At 31.7% G+C, this 17,628-nt stretch overlaps 1 protein-coding gene and 2 pseudogenes across 2 annotated transcripts in view; all 3 read right to left on the reverse strand.

Moving 5' to 3' along the window:
* Window positions 1–17,628, reverse strand: part of LOC145283518 (heparanase-like) — a 106,526-nt gene that overhangs the window by 25,644 nt on the left and 63,254 nt on the right. The window lies entirely within an intron of this gene.
* LOC145284246 (U2 spliceosomal RNA) lies at window positions 10,684–10,817 on the reverse strand (annotated as a pseudogene).
* Window positions 17,469–17,602, reverse strand: LOC145284247 (U2 spliceosomal RNA; annotated as a pseudogene).

A 17,628-nucleotide genomic window follows, 5' to 3' on the forward strand; every position in this document is an offset into this window, starting at 1 on the left:
GAAGTTTGTTTAAACTGAAGATTGTTTTGGTTTGGCTGGTTTATTTGGTTTGTTTTATAACATATCAACCTTTTTAGGGTTATTGACTGTCAAGTCATGTTGTTTTGGTAAAGGTTTTTATGCTACAAGTTCTTCACATATTTAAATAGTGTAACACGGAAACTATATGGAAGTTCAAACGATACCCTTTATTTAGTCCATGTGAGTAGCATGCTCTCATTCTGCCAGTCATGACAGAATAGAAGTCTTAAGTAGTTTTCAATTGTATTCTTAGTATTGCCAGGACTAAGAAATGAATTTTCAACTCCAGAAGAGGTTTGCTTGGAATTGAATTTTACATAGTACTTTATCCATTATGCTACAAGTCCTTACTATAGATTGTTGGCTCAATCATGATGTTACATGATAAGGGCTGTCCCCTTTTCATGTAAGTAAAAAAATAGGGAGTTAGTTAAATGTAAATGTGAGATGGGATGGTTGGAGATTCGAACTTGTGAAGCTAGATTTGGAATTGAAAATTCCAATCATAAGTTAAAATAAATACAGAATGTTATTGAAAATAAAGAATGTGGAATCACAATTGTTTACCTCACACGAAATAGTTAGATATCTGTTTATTGGAAAAGGAATGTAATGATGAAATTTGTTTCTGTTATAAAAACGAAAATTAAAATAAGGAATTTAATCGTCAATTGAAAATGTAAACATATTTTGTAAAGAGGTTATTCGAAAAATAGGTTACTGAACTCGGGGTCATGTCAAGTTTTGCAACGTGACGCATGTCAAAGCAACATGCTCGATGAGCATATGTTTAATCATGCGAAGACATGACGAGTTCTCAATATAGGTAAAGTTTTAGAAGCAGTCTGGGAAGAAGGGAGAAAGAGGGGAGAGAGAGCCCAGAGAGAGGTAAGAGACAGCTGCTAACACCAAACCTTGGAAGCGAAGGTTAAAGAAAAGCCATGTAAAGAAACTTTGAATTCCTCAAGCAAAATCAGGACCGGTCATGAAATAAAGGACGTCAACATGTGTTTTTGTATCTGCGTCATTGTTATTCAACAGAAAAGGTATTGTCCATTTATGCTATAAGAACCTTGATAAAATCATCATCTAAAAAATATGTGTTAGAAAGTATATGTGTCAAAGTATAAATGTTATAGAAACACTCCCGTTCACAGATCTGCCAAAAGTATAAATGTCAAACCCTCAGTCTATCTATATATCAAATCTCCTCTCATTGTGTAGTAACATGTACACTGACTATTCTATATATACAGAACAGTCTCTCTCTTTATATATACCTGTTTATATCTCACCAATCTCTTACAACATGAACATTCTAAGACACATGATCACACACAGGAACACACTAAGACTCTTAAATAAGAACAACAAAACATATTCATAATTTTAGTACTTTCTAAAAATAAAACCCCTATGCAACAATGAGAGAAAGTGATACTAAGAATATAGTTGCGAATTACTTTGGACTTTGAACCAACCATGGCTGACAAAACAATACCATGCTATGACTGGTGGATTCAATAAAGGGTTCTGTTCTAAATTCTGTGCAGATTCCAGAATTTAACAGAACTATTCAAAAATTCATAAAAAATGCATATGAAGGTTGGAGGTTCTAGCAGTCAAAATGTTGTATGAAGTCAAAATGTTGTATGAATTCAAAATGAGAACAGAAGTTGGAAGAATACATTGAATTGCAATGAAATGAAAACTGTTATGCATTCAGTATTGAAACTCTAGCAACAAATCAAACCTATTTTGAAGTTTATTTGTAGAAATATAGTTGGAGTGACAAAAATGCTTGTGAATTTTAATAATTACTGGTAATTGGTATTTTGTTTTGGAAATGAAGAGTGTTAGGTTACATTGTTGTAAATTAATTACAAATAAGTTATTATCATACTAATAAGCTTTTACATAACAATAAAATACTATAACAGCCAGTTCAAACTCTAGAAGGTGATAACCAGCATTTTTCTGCAAGTTTGGTTCAGTCAGTTTTCTGTGTTTCTTGTTAGATAATTCATCTATGGAAAACATTTTTAAAAACAAAACATTGTTGATAAACAAATTTTAGGAAAATCAGAGGATTCACAAAATAGCATACGGTAACAATAACATTCCCAATTAACATTAAATCACACCTAAAAAAATAAACACAAAAAAAATATTGCATATTGATTGAAACCATGATTTGCATAGATAAGTTGTTCATCTAATACTGTTATCAGGGTTAACATATAAATCAAATGATATACTTATAAAATGCTTGTATTTGGCATAGTCTGAATTGTATAAAATTTATGTTAACATCAAAAGATCATTGAAAAAAAAGAAAAAAGAAAATAATGTTAAAATCATGATTAATTACTATTTTAGTCACACAATGAAATGAAATGGATTTCAGTATTATACCATAAAACTAATTTTTGCATGTAAAATAAAAATATATTAACATTAAAAATATCAAGTTATAGGATGTTTCATCGGACACACAGAATGCTGAAATGAAAATCCAGTGAGAAAAACATAGTCATTATTTTTATAACAGCAAGACAAGAACAAAACTAAACACACATAACTCAAATTTATCATTTTCGAATTGGTGCTCATGGCAGCAATTAAAAGTAAAAAAAATACAGAAAAGTTTGTATGATGTGCGTATTAGTAACAGAATGAAGATGTCATATTCCAAAAATTACATGAATCGATGAAGTATTTTTTTTTAACTAAGAAAATCAAGATTTATGATTTTTAGCGATTTTACTACTAAATTGTAAGACTGATTTTTTTTTACCTCGTCACTTCAATTTGAGTTGTCTCCCCTTTTTCTTATTTTAACGGATTTAACCTTGCCCGACGAAAACACCACGATTTACTTAGTCGTAAAATTTAATTATTTTGAATAAAAAAAACAACTTGATCAAATGATTTTGGGAATATTTCATCTTCGTTTCGTGACTGATACATCATACAGTTTTTTCTATATTTTTTTTTTTTTACTTTAGTCGTTGTCATAAGTGCCAATTTGAATAAGCACCAGGTTTTCAAGTTTAAATTCAATTGTTAGAATATCGTTTGTTTATTTAATTGTTAGTTGAAAGAACAGAGTAGTTACAAAATTCCCTGTCCTCCTCGTGTTAAGAATGGGTTGTTAAATAATAACAATATTATTTCAGCACGATTCGTATTCTATAATAAGTCTTGTGGGAATAATGCCAAATTCTAAATAATTTGGATGAGTAAAATAAGGATTAACTAGAATTTTACCATTTTTTTTTTCGTTTTAAATTACTAATTCTATGTTGCACTTTCGTTTATAATTTCTTAACGCAAGAGGAATAACTCTTTCCGAATTGGAAAATATACACAGTGATCTCCCTTCAATTTCTTAAATTACTTGGTAAAGCTCGTATAATTCTATATACACATTTGATGAAGTTACTGATCTCCACGGATTTTTACCAAAATGTGTGTTTGTCTGTTTGACCATGAGTACTTTTTCGCTGTTAGAACTAGGAAAGTGAAATTTGGGAGAAAAGATCAATTCATGAACATTTTATTTATTTATTTATTTTTACTTTTGGGTCACTGCAAATCAAGGACAAGAGTCACTCAAAGCTGTTTAGGAAATTGATCATCAGTTTTTAGGGATGTGTTGCACTGTTGCACATCAGTTTTGGAGTTTTACTTTAGGATGTTTTGTAATGTGAGAAGTATTTTTAGGATGAGCTGGATTCAAAGCAATAATTCCGGTGAAAAAGGTTTGCAAGATTTAGGATCAATTGTGAGAATACGTGCAACATGTTACACAGTAAACAAACAAAATAATGAATTAAGAAGGTATATATTCACAAAAAAAGATATTTTATATAAAACGGAAGGTTACAGCAATAGGAAAAACAGAGAATGCTAATATTTTAGTTTTCTTGTAAAAAGTCTGAATTGATTAAGAGCCATGAGTTTCAGGGATTAGAAAAATCATACTTAAATAAAACATACATAAATTATAATTCATTGAAAGTGGTTTATAAGAATTAATATTCGTTTGTTTTTATTTCAGTGATAAAGATTGGAAATATTTGTTTGAATAAAGTTTATATAGATTGGTAGACGATAGTAAGGCAATGAGATGTTTGCGTGTGTGTATGTGTTCGCTAATGTTTGTGCGCGAGTAGAGAGAGATGTTTTTGAGATGAACATCTAAAAGAGGCGCACTCAGTGACACTGATCCACAGACTCTGGTCAACTGGGTTTCGATGATTTATTGAAGAAAAATTTGTCTTTTTAAAAGATTTGGGTGGCTCCCAGGAAGACCATTTCAACTAAATTCAGAAAGTTTTCTGATTGGTCCAAAATACATTTGTTTTTATTAATGATAGTGTCTGCGCAGACGACATGTGCACAAATGCGTTTACATATTTTGATTTTGTACATTGCCTACGATACATGGTATCGAATGATTGTAAAGCAAAAGATGAAGAAATTACGAAAGTATTAAACTTGATCAATGGAATGAATTAAGTTTGGCCAGTGACATAGCAAAAGGAGGGGGGGTAGGGGCAGTCTGCGCCGTGCAGCATTTTGAGAGGCTAAAAATAGAAAATCAAAAAAAGTAAAATAATAAAAAGGTAATAAAACATCTGGTATTTTATACAAAAATGAGTTTTTATGGTCGTAATAGATTTTTTTTTGTGTTTTATGCGTATAATACTGTTTTTAAATGGATTTTATATCCTTGATTGTAATTCCATGAAAATACATATTTTGAGGACATTCTGGAATTTTGAAGGTTAACGGTCAGCTGGGGGAGGGGGGGGAGTTACGATCACCCTGGGTGGCAAAAATAGTTGCTATGCCACTGAGTTTGACTAATTATAGTTTATGAAGTGTTTGTTGCCGTTGGGTTTGATTAAGCAATTCTGTAGCAATGTGTTTTACAGACGGGAAGCTATTGCAAAACTCTGTGCATCAAAATTTCGCCTGATGCTAAGCACACACAGGAAAAAAGGAAAGTTTTTTTTCTGTTGTAGCAAGTTCCTGTTGTGAATGCCTTACAAGGATGGAACATAAGTTGGATTTGTTGTGATCTTCTATGGAAATAAAGATAAAATAAGTTGGTTGTTTTGTTTTACGGCATATCAACCCCTTTCAGCTTATTTAATGCAGAGTCCGGTAATTTTGGAAAAAGTTTTTATATTTAAAGTTCTTCATATCGTCAAATATTTATTCATTATCTTTGGTTTGGTTGTTTTGTTTTATGGCAAAGCAAACTTTTTTTAATTATTTAATGCTGAATCTAGTAATTTGGAAATAAGTTTTGTTTGGTTTTGTTGTTTTGTAGAGGAAATTTGTTTTTGATGTTGCAGAACATAATGGAGTTTTGCAAAGAGAAAGAAAAAAAAACAAGAATATCAATGGTTGGTGCATTTTAGGTCAGGAAGTCCCTATAATTGGACAGTTTTATCCGTTAACACCAGGAATGATAAAATAAAGAAAAATACTAGTAGTGTCTCTTTTGTGAGAAAGGGACAATAGAGAGTAAAAGAGATCCCACTCCTCAACTTGACTGTAAAACCTTTGTATAAGACAGAGACTATATTATAAAATGAAAAAAATATTGAATTTCAAGTAAATCAAATGGTGCCCACATAGCTGTCATGTCACAAATAGTAACATATACAAAAATAACAGAAAACAATCATGTAAAAATATAATTATTAATGAAAAACTGTTTTCAATAAAATTTATATCGGGAACAAATTCTGTCTGACATTTGAATTATGTTTGTCACATGACGTAAGCAACAGAACTTAATAATATCTCCCATCAATTTATCTCTTTCTTGGTAAGCATAATATAGTGATTTTGCTTCCTTCCACAAATTTCTTTTTTCATTAATAATTATTTTTCTATCTAATCATTTTTCATAATTTTTGGATATGTTACTATTTGAGACCTGACAATTACATAGATATCATTGTTTCAGTGGAAATTCAATAATTTTTTTTGTTTGTATAACACAGAGTGCGTTGAGTGGCACTTCCCTAGAAATGGCAGAAATACTATTAAACACATGTTTATCTTTCTTTCACCCTGTTATAAATATGTGTATTGTTGCAAGAAAAATACAAACGGATTAAATTTATATTTTTTTATTCCTGGTTTGGTATCAAAAGGTTAGCAGTCTTTCTCGTTAACCTGTTGGCTGTGCCATTGACTGTTGGGCCGAGTGTGTTGATGACTGGCTTTACGGTGCAAACTGAAATATCTGCGATACATTGAACGTTTTTTAAATAGAACACACGAATGTAATTGTAGACATATGATAGAAATGACTAATGATGGAAAGATTCCAATATTTTTCCCCTATTCTGATACAATTACCGATTTCATCCTAAATTACGTATTCCGATACAATTACGTATTCCGATTCTTTATAAATCTTTAAATATTTAACTATAAAGTTTTTGTTTTTTTTCGATGACCATATAAACACCTGTTAAATGTGCACATATTTTTCAAACCTAAAAACACACATGTGGGGTGGGAGGGTATAGATTTTAGTTTTACTGGTAGTTTAAAACCATTAAATATTTATTATTTCATTATAAATACCAGCAGTGAAAGATTTTGTTTAAAACAAAATCAAATAAAAAAGATAAAGGAATAGTTTTTGGCATCAAAAAATAGGCACAAATTTTTCCGATACCTCTAAAAGCCCCGATTTTTCTGATTCCTGATTCTGATTAATCGTCCCATCACTAGAAATGATGTGATGATGAGGAAACGTTGATTGTTTGACATCACACGTGTTTCCATCCATCCATTCATTCATTCATTGTTCAATGAAGGTGTTATCTCTTAAAAAAAAAGAACACTTACTCAACCACCTCAAACTAATGCTAACACATTCACCGGCAGTCTACAATCACAATTACATTCCCAAGCCTCTCACAATTCATTATTTCAACAATAGGATGTCCTGCCAGTTCATTAAAATCGTAATAGTCCTAGTTCAAATTAAAATAATTAAATCAAAAAAATCCATCAGTAATTTCTCTTTGCCAAACCAAACTACAGTTCCACATTGAGAATCTGGAGACAACAACAGACTAAACATTTTCATACTTACCAGCTACATGTGGACCAGATACAAAAACAACCACAATTCCCTCATTAGTGCCACCATTACTCACATTTTTGCCTAAAAATTAGGGGAGATATGTATCATTTTGTTTTATAACATCCCCTAAAATAATTCTCTTCTTGTCCATTATGACACCTAGCCTATATTGAAAAGTCATATTCAATTGATTGGGATGATTCTCCTGGACCAATAAACAGATATTAATTTTAATAAGTTGTATACACAACCCCCACCCCACCCCCAACTTTTTGAATGTGAATCTGTACAGTCAACAAAACATTTTTTCCTTAATTTGAACATGAAGACTTCAATCTGAATAATTCAGTCATCTATTCCCTTAGACTCGTTTTATCATAGTGTTATGTATTTGCTGCAGCTGGTTGTTCAAAATGCATTTTCCAGTCTATATAATTGTTAACATCTACTTTTGTCACTGGTTCAAGATATATATATACACTGACAGCGAGTAAAACAACACAGTTGATCTATAAAAAGATATTGTTTTTATTTCACACCAACAAATCAGCTTTCGATTATAGGTAAGTATTGGTGTTTTGACATTTCGGAAGGCACATAAGGTGGGTGCATGATTGGGTTAAATGTTGGGCAGTGAAGAAATGTGACAGCCTCGTTTCTCTCAGACCGACTGCCCAGATTTCTCTTTGTAACGATTTACTAATATATTCTTTTCCTATTGGAGTCTTTAATATTTCCCATTGTCTATTGTTTTAATCCTTTCACTGATATCCTCTCAAATATTTCTGAGTCAAAATATGCATTCCATTAGACAATGGTGAAAAATCCTGCAGTCTTTACGTGGAATTCATTTGCGTGTGTTCAACCGATCAGATGTTTCTCTTCCTGGAGTCGCTTACCAATATCCTACAAAAGTTGGACAGTTTTAAGCCACAAATACAATTAGATTTGCAATGAAATTTCTGTGGTATTGTTTAATTTAAAAATTTCACATACATATTATCCTTTACCTCTGCATGCTTTGTCTTTTGTGTTTTCTTTCAGCATTTTTTCAACTTTTGTTGGCCAATTAGAATGTATCTGACTTTTATATATGTAGAGGATTGCATCTGGAGTCAGGTAATTTCTGGAGTAATAAAATGCCCTCCGTACACTCATTAACCCTTTATCCTTGAGTGAACAGGCCTTGATAAGTGGTGAAAAAAAATGATCCAACCATTTCCTCAATAAACTTAGCAATAGACTCAATATACATCCTCCATTTTAGATCTGGAGTTAAAGTTAATTTTAAGTGCTTTTTCTAGGCACGAGTCATTCATTTTGACTGAGACAAACAAGAAACGGTTTACAATTGAAGCTGAAGCACTTTTTTGCCTTTAATGAGATTTTTAAAAAAATTATGCAAACGTTCATTCTCAGATCCTTATATTTCTAGGTGGAACACTATATATTAGGGACCTCCAAAATGCACCATAAAATTGTTGATGTCATCATTCTGTGCGTACTTATATAGATTTTTATCTGTGTTTGCAATACAACAGAGTAAGGTAAATATTAATGGGATGAAACAGTATTTTTTTTTAAACATAATATTGAATTTTTCTTTTATTTACAAATTCATTGTAGGCTATATATGTATAATTTGATTAAAAATAAAAGAAAAATAGGACATATTTATTTAGAATCTTCAGCTTTATATAATATAAAAATGTTGTTTATATTACTTATACTGATTGGACTATTGTTCTAATATTGAGTGTATAACCATCCTAAGGCATGTTTTTTGTTTATTTATTTTTTTATTACATTTTACATGTTAGTTGTTGTTTGGAAAAAAGAAGTTACTGCCAGTAACTTTTCTCTTTTCTTTTCCAAACAGCAACTAACATGTCTGAAGATGATCACTAAATATCAATACATTCCTGAATTCTGGCTATTGATTGATTTTTGCTAAATTTATTCAACATGTGTGTGTGTGTGTGTGTGTGAAACTTGTGGAAAATGGTCACTACTTAAGAACACTGCTTTAAGGCATTGACAACATGAACACTATTTTAGTCTCTCATTTTCATTATTTTCATATGCTGAAATTCTTTTTTTAAATCATTAGTAATATATTTCATGTTTCCTTTTTTGAATGGTACAAAACATATGATAAAATTAATTTACATATAGAGGAGGGGAGATTCTATGGTGTCTTTTGGAGGTCACTACCATATATTTACCAAACATGATTCTATTTTTCAAAGTCTTTTAATTTGGGAATTTGTTCTAGATATTTGTTGTATTTTTTTTACAAGGCGGTCACCACTTATCAACGCCTGGAAGCCACTCAGGGATAAGGGTTATTGCATGTACAGTACGTTAGTGTTGAGATTCATTAAAGTGTCTACTTAAGGGGGGCAGTTCATCAGGAATTTGTTTACGTTGGACTTGAAGACATCCAGGTTGTAGTCAGGTGGGAAACAGGCAGACGAAACAGAGTTCCACAGACATCTATATATATAAAAGGCAAAAATCGGTGTGTATGTATGTATGTATGTATGTTTGTTTGTAACGCTAAAACTTTTGAAAGACGGAACCAGAGTTGACAAATTTGGTATCATATTGCACCTTGATCACCCGGATGACAAATATCGAAATTTCACGTCAAACGGACCAGTAGAAAGGGGTCAACTGATCGTTTTTCTCCTAGGGGGGCCCCCCAAAAAACCTGTCATTTTAACGTTATTCAATACGTGTCACGTGACGTGACGTCAGCTCAAACTTTTGACAGACACAACCAAAGTTGACAAATTATGTATCATATTGAACCTTGATCACCCGCATGACAAATATCGAAATTCCACACCAAACGGACCATTAAAAGGGGGTGAACTGATCATTTCTCTCCTAGGGGGGCCCCCAAAAAAACCTGTCATTTTAATGTTAATTTTAATGTTAATATTACATAATCCAAAAACGCTTAGTCATGTCACGTGACGTGACGTCAACATCCAGTAATGGCGAACAAATGTAAACAAACACTTTGTTTTACCGATACTTTTGTAATTTCTCTTCTGCTTTGTTCTAGAGATTATTAAACTCCATGACAATGTCTCCAACGTATTTAACTGGTTAAAAATAGTATTTATACAAGAGTTTTAACGAAAAATATCAGGAAAAAATGTACAGGAATAAAAAAAAATTCAGCTTTCAAAATATTCGTCGATAAAAAAACCGATCTTTATATTTACGCTAGCCATTTTGTATATTACCACGTGACCTGCTATCTCTTAAACTGGAGGGGGGGGGATCCACTTGAATCCAACAAAACCAGTAATTTTTTTTTTCTATTATATATACATCATTTTCTATAAAATTAAGTGTAGACTTTATAATTAAAACAAAAAATGTTATTCATACTAAAAAAAAAAAACGCTTAGTCATGTCACGTGACGTGACGTCAACATCCACTAATGGCGAACAATTGTACCTATTTACTATGCCTCCCCACGGGACAGAGTTAGACACCAGGGTCGTTTTTTAACGTGGAGAAAAGGTACAAAAATAAAAATTGTCTCAGTCGTGGAGGATTTCTCCTCCACCGAAAGAGAACAAGAAATAGAAGTGCAGCATCTGAAGAACAGATACTACACTTTGATCTTGACCAAAAGGCCAAGAATGCGAACAATTGTAAATAACAACTTTTTTCACAAAACCAACACCGTCTTTCTTTTTTTTCTCTCTCTTTCTCTCTCTCACCCACTTACTCTTCCCTCTCTCTCACCCTCTTTCTCTTGACGTCACAACACTGTTAAACTGTGGGGGGGGGGGAACACATTCCCAGGCATTATCTCCTATAGATGCACATTTTATTAGAAATTCAGCTTTCAAAATATTAGACGATAATAAAAATATAAAACCAACACCCTCTTTCTCTTTTCTCTCTCTCTCACCAACTTACTCTTCTCTCTCTCTCACCCTCTTTCTCTTGACCTCCTACTACTGTTAAACTGTGTGTGTGGGGGGGTGAAGAGGCAGCTTGAAAACCAACAAAAACAGTGCACAGTTTCCCAAGCATTTGGGGTGGGAAGGGGGGGAAGAAGCCGAGCGCACAGTTTCGTGTGAGAGAGAGAGAACAATTCTCAACCTATATACTCAACAAATTTTTTATCTACAGATTTGAAAGTTTGTATATAGGGTATTCAGACATATGGAAATATATCTAGCATAATCTATCTATTATATCTATAAAAGTGAAAATGTGTGTGTGTGTGTGTGCGTAAGAGAGAGAGAGAACAATTCTCAACCTATATACTCAACGTATTTTTATCTACGGATTTTAAACTTTGTATATAGGGTATTCAGACATATAGAAATATATCTAGAATAATCTATACATTATATCTATAAAAGTGAGAATGTGAGTGTTTGAGAGAGAGAGAACAATTCTCAACCTATATATTCAACAAATTTTTTACCTACAGATTTGAAAATTTGTATATTGGGTATTCAGACATATGGAAATATATCTAGCATAATCGATCTATTATATCTATAAAAGTCAGAATGTTTGCGTGTGGTTGTGTGTGTAAGGTTGCGAGAGAGAGAGAGAGAGAACAATTCTCAACCTATCTATTCAATAAATTTGTTATCTACAGATTTGACCATTTGTATATAGGGTATTCAGACATATGGAAATATATCCAGCATAATCTATCTATTATATCCATAAAAGTGAGAACGTGTGCGTGAGAGAGAGAGAGAGAGAGAGAGAGAGAGTAAGTACAATTCTCACCCTATATATTCAACAAATTTTTTATCTACCGATTAGAAAATTTGTATATAGGGTATTCAGACATATGGAAATATATCTAGCATAATCTATCTATTATATCTAGAAAAGTGAGAATGTGTGTGAAAGAGAGAGAGAGAAGAGAGAGAGAGAGAACAATTCTCAACCTATATATTCAACTAATTTTTATGTACAGATCTGAAAATTTGTATACAGGGTATTCAGACATATGGAAATATATCTAGCATAATCTATTATATCTATAAAAGGTAGAATGTGTGTGTGTGTGTGTGAATGAGTGAGTGAGTGAGTGAGTGAGAGAGAGAGAGAGAGAGAGAACAATTCTCAACCTATATACTCAACAAATTTTGTATCTACAGATTTGATAATTTGTATATAGGGTATTCAGACATAAGGAAATATATCTAGCATAATCTATCTATTATATCTATAAAAGTGAGAATGTGTGTGAAAGAGAGAGAGAGAGAGAACAATTCTCAACCTATATATTCAACAAATTCTATCTTTACAGATTTGAAAATTTGTATATAGGGTATTCAGACATTTGGAAATATATCTAGCATAATCTATTATATCTATAAAAGTGAGAATGTGTGTGTGAGAGAGAGAGAAAGAACAATTCTCAACCTATATACTCAACAAATTCTTTATCTACAGATTTAAAAATTTGTATATAGGGTATTCAGACATATAGAAATATATCTAGCATAACCTATCTATTATATCTATAAAATGACCATGTGTGTGTGTGTGAGAGAGAGAGAGAGAGTCAGAGAGAGAGAGAGAACAATTTTCAGCTTGTGTGTGTGTGAGAAAGAGAGAGAGAGAAAGAGAGGAAGGAAAATTCTCACCCTATATATTCAACAAATTTTTTATCTACATATTAGAAAATTTGGATATAGGGTATTCAGACGTATGGAAATATATCTAGCATAATCTATCTATTATATCTATAAAAGTGAGAATGTGTGTGTGAGAGAGAGAGAAAGAGAGAGAGAGAGAACAATTCTCAACCTATATATTCAACTAATTTTTTATCTACAGATTTGAAAATGTGTATATTGGGTATTCAGACATATGTAAATATATCTGGCATAATCTATGTATTATATCTATAAAAGTGTGAATGTGAGTGATGGAAAGAGCAAAAAATTCTCAACCTATATAACCTATAAAAGTGAGAATATGTGTGAGAGAGAGAGAGAGAGAACAATTCTCAACCTATATATTCCACACATTTTTGGGCACAGATTTGGAAATTTGTATATAGGGTAGGCAGACATATAGAAATATATCTAGCATAATCTATCTATTATATCTATAAAAGTGAGAACTTGTGTGTGTGTGTGTGTGTGAGAGAGAGAGAGAACAATTCTTAACCTACATACTCAACAAATTTTTTACCTACAGTTTAGAAAATTTGTATATAGGGTATTCAGACATATGGAAATATATCTAGCATAATCTATCTATTATAACTACAAAAGTTAGAATGTGTGTGAGAGAGAGAGAGAGAACAATTCTAAACCTATATATTCAACAAATTTTTTATCTACAGATTTGAAACTTTGTATATAGGGTATTCAGACATATGGAAATATATCTAGCATAATCTATCTATTTTATCTATAAAAGTGAGAATGCGTGTGTGTGAGATAGCGAGAGAGAGAGAGAAAAAGAGAGAGATAAAAATTCTCAACCTATACATTCAACAAATTTTTTATCCACAGATTTGAACATTTGTATATAGGGTGTTCAGACATATAGAAATATATCTAGCATAATCTATCTATTATATGTATAAAAGTGAGAATGTGTGTGTGTGTGAGAGAGAGGACAATTGTCAACCTATGTATACAACAAATTTTTTATCTACAGATTTCAAAATTTGTATATTGGGCATTCAGACACATTTCAATATATCTGGCATAATCTGTCTATTATATCTATAAAAGTGAGAATGTGTGTGATAGAGAGAGAGAGAATAATTCTCAACCTATATACTCAACAAATTTTTTATCTACAGATTTGAAAATTTGTATATAGGGTATTCAGACATATGGAAATATATCTAGCATAATCTATTATATCTATAAAAGTGAGAATGTGTGTGTGTGTGTGAGAGAGAGAGAGAGAGAGAGAGAACAATTCTCAACCCATATACTCAACAAATTCTTTATCTACAGATTTTAAAATTTGTATATAGAGTATTCATACAAATAGAAATATATCTAGGATAATCTTTCTATTATATCTATAAAAGTGAGAATGTGTGTGTGTGTGAGCGAGAAAGAGAGAGAGAGAGAGAGAACAGTTCTCAACCTATACATTCAACAAATTTTTATATATAGGGTATTCAGAAATATCGAAATATATCTAGCATAATCTATTATATCTTTAAAAGTTAGAATGTGTGTGTGTGAGAGATAGAGAGAACAATTCTCAACCTATGCACTCTACAAATTTTTTATCTACAAATTAGAAAATTTGTATATAGGGTATTCACACATATGGAAATATATCTAGCATAATCTATCTATTATATCTATAAAAGTTAGAATGTGTGTGTGAGGTAGCCAGAGAGAGAGAGAGAGAGAGTAAGAACAATTTTCAACCTATATATTCAACAAATATTTGATCTACAGATTAGAAAATTTGTATATAGGGTATTCAGACATATGGAAATATATCTAGCATAATCTATCTATTATATCTCTAAAATTGAGAATGTGTGTGTGAGAGAGAGAGAGAGAGAGAACAATTTTCAACCTATATACTCAACAAATTTTTTTATCTACAGATTTGAAAATTTGTATATAGGGTATTCAGACATATGGAAATATATCTAGAGTAATCTATCTATTATATCTATAAAAGTGAGAATGCGTGTGTGTGTGAGAGAGAGCGACACAGAACAATTCTCAACCTATATATTCAACAAATTTTTTATGTACAGATCTGAAATATCACATTTGTATAGAAGTAGAAATCTTGATACCTACTCTGATACCTAATAAAAGAAAGGACACTCTTTAGGGCGGATTTTGATTATAACAAGTCACTAATTAGAAATTATAATAAACATTCTAATAATTTAAGAATTTTACCAAAATAAAATTGCATGGTAATCACCCAATTTCTGCCACAAAATTTTGATTGGCAGAACTCATAAACATAAAATATATATTTTCTAATTTCATCTTTTTTTTTTCTTTTTACATAATCTGGTTTGATGTTTTCCCAAATATTCAAATCACTATATTTTGCTGCTTAATATCAAATACAGCAACTGAGTTATTTTTATGCATCAAACAATTACATTTTCTCATTCATCCAAACTAATCACTGAACATCAATTTCATATTTTCTTCACTAAAATATTACTGTGCTTGATGTCATCAAGTGGAGCGGATCATTTTTTTTTCATTTGTTCACACATTTTTCCAATTTATATATATTTTAAAGATTCTTAGCCTATGTCATTGCATACCAATCTGTTTATTAAAAGTTAAGGTTCACTGTAAACACATATGTTACACCAAAATAAAAACGCTTCAGATAATGTCTTGATATTCAATTCAGTTTCTCACATGACATCTTATGAAGTTAGTAGAAATGTTACAGACTTTTGAATCTCAAACACTTTCAATACTGTGCACTGATATTTTCTTTTTTGCAATATAAGCACATTCATGATTTTTTTTACAAACGTTAAAAACTTTCACATTGTGTAGCAATATACTGAAACAATTATAAAAATATTTGTTTTTATTTGGAATGATGCAGGGCATCTGAAGAGAGATTTTTCTAACAAAATGAAAGTATAATTTTTAGCAATAGGTATCTAGGAAAAGGCCACTACATATGTTATAAGTTCCAAATTTCCACAACCTGGCAAATACTGGTACATGCTAGCAAATTTAGATTTGCAATTACAAAATATGATTCTAATTTTTTCCTTTGCTCTTTATTCTAACACTACACTATGTTTACTGTGTTATTTCGCTACAGTTGATATTGTGTAGAACAATAAGAAAATCATAGTGAACAATGCATTCAACAAAATTTCACACACATTTCTAGATACCTATATCTAATAAGTTCAAAAGAAAGGACACACTTAGGGAGGTATTTTGGTGGTCAAGTCACTAAAAAGAGATTAGCTGGTTTCCCGGCATAGCCCAGGATATAATAAAGATTGACTGAAATACATGTTCTAGCTGGTTTCTAGGCGTTGCCAGGGATGTAATATAGACACATTATGTTGTATATTACCTGTTCTCTTCTCCCTAAGGTAAAACAATTTCATATACATGCTGTAAATTACCTATGCAAGGGATAAAACATGAACAATATCAGTCCTAGGGTAGATAAAACAAATAATACATAGAGATGAAAGATTCCTCTCCCCTAAGAATCAAACATATGTTCAATATCTGCTTTTGTTTTTTCATTGTTTATACGGTCCCGAGCAACGCCGGGTAGCCCTGCTAGTCTATATATATAAAAGGCAAAAATCGGTGTGTATGTATGTATGTATGTATGTTTGTTTGTAACGCTAAAACTTTTGAAAGACGGAACCAGAGTTGACAAATTTGGTATCATATTGCACCTTGATCACCCGGATGACAAATATCGAAATTTCACGTCAAACGGACCAGTAGAAAGGGGTCAACTGATCGTTTTTCTCCTAGGGGGGCCCCCCAAAAAACCTGTCATTTTAACGTTATTCAATACGTGTCACGTGACGTGACGTCAGCTCAAACTTTTGACAGACACAACCAAAGTTGACAAATTATGTATCATATTGAACCTTGATCACCCGCATGACAAATATCGAAATTCCACACCAAACGGACCATTAAAAGGGGGTGAACTGATCATTTCTCTCCTAGGGGGGCCCCCCAAAAAACCTGTCATTTTAATGTTAATATTACATAATCCAAAAACGCTTAGTCATGTCACGTGACGTGACGTCAACATCCAGTAATGGCGAACAAATGTAAACAAACACTTTGTTTTACCGATACTTTTGTAATTTCTCTTCTGTTTTGTTCTAGAGATTATTAAACTCCATGACAATGTCTCCAACGTATTTAACTGGTTAAAAATAGTATTTATACAAGAGTTTTAACGAAAAATATCAGGAAAAAATGTACAGGAATAAAAAAAAATTCAGCTTTCAAAATATTCGTCGATAAAAAAACCGATCTTTATATTTACGCTAGCCATTTTGTATATTACCACGTGACCTGCTATCTCTTAAACTGGAGGGGGGGGGATCCACTTGAATCCAACAAAACCAGTAATTTTTTTTTTCTATTATATATACATCATTTTCTATAAAATTAAGTGTAGACTTTATAATTAAAACAAAAAATGTTATTCATACTAAAAAAAAAAAACGCTTAGTCATGTCACGTGACGTGACGTCAACATCCACTAATGGCGAACAATTGTACCTATTTACTATGCCTCCCCACGGGACAGAGTTAGACACCAGGGTCGTTTTTTAACGTGGAGAAAAGGTACAAAAATAAAAATTGTCTCAGTCGTGGAGGATTTCTCCTCCACCGAAAGAGAACAAGAAATAGAAGTGCAGCATCTGAAGAACAGATACTACACTTTGATCTTGACCAAAAGGCCAAGAATGCGAACAATTGTAAATAACAACTTTTTTCAC

Source organism: Euprymna scolopes, chromosome 8 (genome assembly GCF_053919585.1).
Source record: "Euprymna scolopes isolate OS-2025 chromosome 8, ASM5391958v1, whole genome shotgun sequence".
NCBI classification, from domain to species: domain Eukaryota; kingdom Metazoa; phylum Mollusca; class Cephalopoda; order Sepiida; family Sepiolidae; genus Euprymna; species Euprymna scolopes.